The sequence below is a fragment of the Ranitomeya variabilis genome, chromosome 4, assembly GCF_051348905.1.
Source record: "Ranitomeya variabilis isolate aRanVar5 chromosome 4, aRanVar5.hap1, whole genome shotgun sequence".
NCBI lineage: Eukaryota > Metazoa > Chordata > Amphibia > Anura > Dendrobatidae > Ranitomeya > Ranitomeya variabilis.
The window spans coordinates 614,724,750-614,729,437 of NC_135235.1; the positions used below are offsets into that span (position 1 = coordinate 614,724,750).

Consider the following 4,688-nt stretch of genomic DNA (forward strand, 5'->3'; position numbering starts at 1 on the left):
GGAAGAAACGCCAAAAGTCACAAAATTTTTGCACAATTCCGAATGGTTCAAAACTTTTGGGACTTTTCAAAGCAATTTAACTCCAGAATTCTGTTGAAATTGCTTTGATGAATCAGGGCATGAAATTTCTCCTTCCCTTGAATCCACTTTTGGCTTTAAAAAAAAGAAAAAAACTGAACGTATGAACGCAGCCATACACTGGCCTATCATCTGGAACAAGTATTCTTATGAATACACATTTGCCAATTACCAGCTCTTTAAAGTGGACATTTATTCCTGTCTTTGGTTTGGAATTAATGCACGCTAGACCAAGTAGGCGTTCATCGTGTATGTGTCGGATGCTATAGACCTTGGACAGATACTCAATTTGCTGGTTTCCATCACTTCCCATAGCCTAAGCACTCGCAACTGCAAAATAGGCAGATTGAAGCTGACAGATCTGTCAATGAAAGTGACAGGGTAGGAACAGAGGCTTAATTTTATCTGTAAGAGATTGTACAAAGGGGATGGGGGCATTAACAGATAATACTAACTAAAGCCACCTATTAGTCACTAATGGAGTGAAGTGGAAATATGCAGCGTGTGCACACAACTAACCATCAGCCCATTACTGTAGATTAGGGAGGACGAGCTTCTCCGGCTTAGCGGAGACTCTGTGACAGACACCTTTTATGTTTTACACTGAAAAGGGTTTTACCAAGATTGAAAGTTATCCCCTATCTCTATTTTGTGTATAAGGATGCATTTACTGGGATTTGAGTTTCTGTACAGTAGTCCCATAGTGAGTGAATTGGTGCTTGTTATTGTACTCTGTTCTTTTCAGCCCCATTCAGTGGATTAGCAAGTGTCCTACTGGACAGACCCACAGTGATCAGTAAGTCTATAGAGATACTTTTCATAAACCCATATAAATGTGCATGCAATGTAGAGTAATTACAGTAATATATGCAAATTGCCTCTTCTGAGAAAAAGAGGACTTAACTCTATAGCGCCACCTGTTGGAAGTAGCGATCCTACAAGTCACAATCAACCCTTTAACGAGTCGTGCAATAGAACTGAGGATAAAAGCCAAATCAGTATCTCAATTTGCAGACACGGTGTTTCGGGCTGTTGGCCCTCGTCAGTACGAAGCATGAGAACTGATTTGGCTAGGTGAGAGGCTCTGGACTGGGGTCTAAGGGGTAACGTTTCGTACAATAATATACTCCCTGATTGCAGTCTTCACCAGTTTCCAGCCCTGGTGCTCTCCTCACTTGCATAACTTCTGTTCCATCTTGTGGGGTCACACCTATAGCCCGATTCATCAAGATCGGCAGTGTTCATGCGAAAGGCCTGCTGGAGTGAAACTCTCCTGATTCATGAAAAGTTGCCTGCCTATTCATGAATTTGAAGCATCTTACGAGTGGCATGTGCCTTTTTGGACTAGGGAATTCCAAATCTCGTCATGAAGTAGATGAGCTGTGGTGTCCCACCGCTACCGCGCCCCAGCTCCACCCCTTTTGTCAGAGCTGGGAGAAACTCTTGAAAATGCCAAAAGTCACAATTTTGATGCAACTCCGAGTTACACTTACATTTTGTGATATTTTTTTTCAAAGCCTTTAATCCAGAATTCTGGAGAACAAATTTTGATGAATCGGGAACATAGTGCGCATGTGATCTTTAATATCACGAGCAATGGCAAAATGATATAGGATTATTGTAGCATATACGTTAAATGTCTTGTGATCATCTGGTAATTGGTTAAACAAGCTGTGATCGATGATGCAAGCAAGTTATTATCTGTCCATGGAAAAGGACTCTTGGGTTAAGTTCCCACAATGAGTTTTAATGAGTTTTGGTAGATTTGTTCCTCCAGATCTACTTTTGTACATGTGTTCTTCCAGATCTACTTTGGTAGATGGGGGCTTCCAGATGTACATGGGTAGATTTAATCCTCCAAGACCTTCACTGCACAAATTGCTACAACTTTTGGACAAAGTTTGTGACAGGTCTGGGCATTTTCTACAAGATGTGGTTAGGACATGTCTGAGAAGAATCTCATCTTAAAGATTTTCTAAGAGGATTTTGAAGTAATATGTCTGGCTTCCTTTACAAAAGTGAAGCCAGAATAAAGCGTAATTATCTTTTCCTCAACTTCTTACATCTCTGGGGGTTATAATTGGTGGGGTTTATGCAAGTAGAGATCTTCACCAGTCGCTGAGATCCTCTGTCTTTTTTTGGGGGAGGGAGATAAATACCAGTCATTGGGATATGCTATGGTCAATGGTCGCTCCTTCATTCTCAAGATCTCCCCTTTTTATTTGTTCAACTTTCTAGGCTTCGATAGCTACACTTTCCGCAAAAGTAGATAGGTGATAGATTGACAGTCTAGGCTTAATGTATGAATCATTTATATTACCCAACGATGACGAGAAGCTATGTGTTCTGACATGGTCTCATGACAAGGAAAATGTACACGGCACTCAAGGTTCCTATGTGGTGCTCAAGTCAGGTTTCCAGCCCGTAAATCCAATGATCAAAATAAACTTGGCACTCAGAAGAATATTTGCAAGATGATTATTCCATTTTATTTGTGCATCCAGTTAAAGAGTAAACGTTTTCGGTCCATACATCAGACCTTCATCAGAAACTCCTTTTTATCAAACTGGACAATTGCACGTAAAATATCAAGGCCAGATAGGCCTGAGCTGAGTACCCCGGGACCAATTGGAGAGAGGCAGATAGCCTCTGTATTCCTGAGGAGGCTGTGCTGGGTGCAGGCGCAAAATCCGCCGCTATAGATAGCGCTTGTAATGCCAGTTCCAGGCCCTGGTTCGCGCATCTTTGAGGCCTCCTGATGACACATGCGTCGCTCTGCTTCGGCTCCCTCATCGACAGTTGTATTCTCCTCCGATGACACGGGGCCGCCGCCGTGCGCATGCGCCGCTCGGGTCCCTCTTGTTGCGCGTCCTGCGTCCTCGCTACCTTGGCAACGCTTTTCTGCCGGGTCGCGGGGCGCGGGCTCCGCGCACTTCCGGGTCCTTCGGGCGACGCATGCGCCGCTCCAGCGTCGACCTCGCTCATCGGCGGTATGTCCCTCCACATGTATATATAGACCCCCGGTTCTTCCAGTACACCACCCCCTGACGAAGGACACAGTCCGAAACGCGCGTCGGGGTGCGCTGTACCTGGAGGACCGGACACATCGTTGGCACTGGTAAATATATCCTTTGTGGCCTGTATGTAATTTTTACATTGAGCAACTTCTGTGATTTTGGGTTTATTCCTCACCACTCTTACACTCTGTGTGCTCATTTATGCTCGACCACTTAGTTGGCCTTATATATTATACATATATTCCTGTTCACACTAGCCTGTATTATTTTATTTTATTTTGCACTCTTATTTTGCACTCTCATTTGCACCTTATTACCCATCGCACGCACTTTACACGTAGTGTTTTTATTATACACGCTCTCGTGTATATATATTTTATAATTGTGTTTAGCTTGCTCAGTGTTCAAATTCCCCCTCCCCTTTTTTTACGGCCATTTTTATACATACGTATATTTTATCCAAATTGCCATCTATATACATAGCATATACATATATGTATTTTAATAATTTTTTGTATTTCCTGTTATATCACACCTAGCCCTCTTTGTGTCCGTTACAATATTGTTGCTATTTTTGCTGGTAAATTTTATTATTCTGTCCTCCGGTTACAGGCACACTTGTGTTGCCTATTGTTGCCCTGTATAATATGGAATTATATAACTATGTAATAAAGGCATTTTAATTCATTGTACCTTTCCCTAGTACATTTTTTATCAAAGAAAATTTTTTTGGGTATTTTTTATTATATATTTTTTTCATATATTTTCACATAGTTTTATCATATATCTTGATTTCCATACCCTAGGTTCTTTATTTCACTCTCATACCGAATGGTCTGCCATTCATTAACTAAGTAGTGGTCTTTTTGTATTTGCACATTTTTGCACAACTCCTTTACCATTATTATTCTAGCCCAGCTGTGGCCTCAATATTTTCAGTTATTTTATTGACCGCTACTTTTGTTCCATTCCTTGCATGTTTTCTGGCATTTAGCCTATGTATTAGCTATATCGGTTGTAGAGGTATTGGTTACACCTGGGTCCTGGTGTCGGTCTGCCTCGTAAGAAGACACCAGTGTCAGAAATGGCACAAGGTCGCATTGGGGCCCATAAGCCTTACATTACACCTCTCCAGTGATCAGCCATATTTATATACCACTCCTTGAAAATTGCAAAAGGAATGAAGGACACTCCAGGCTATGGGGCTCCCCTCAATGTCTCTTCCTATGGCTGATGGGGACATTGACCTCCTGTTAGTCACAGCTGGGATTACTCCAGTACAGGAGTCTCCTTTTACAATTTACATGTCAGCCTGAGTCACCTCTTCTACCTTCTATTCCTTCCTTGTGTCGTAACAGTTACTCACTCATGAAGAATTTGTTGAATTTGGAAATAACTGTGATTGACTGGTAGGGAATGGACCTGTATTGTGTGTACTGTAAATATAGAGGGAAAGCACTGGGAAATGTCTACAGAGAAAGCGCACAAGAAGAATGAGATCTACATGTGTGAGCTTATAAGATCCCATTCTATTTTGCCACAGCATATCCAAGGTTGACCTCCAGGTTTCTAATTCTAGATTTAAAGAATGCA

The 4,688-nt window shown here is 41.9% G+C and overlaps 1 protein-coding gene across 5 annotated transcripts in view; it reads left to right on the forward strand.

Moving 5' to 3' along the window:
• The window catches only part of LOC143766062 (uncharacterized), a 125,376-nt gene that overhangs the window by 15,207 nt on the left and 105,481 nt on the right, over nt 1–4,688 (forward strand). The window lies entirely within an intron of this gene.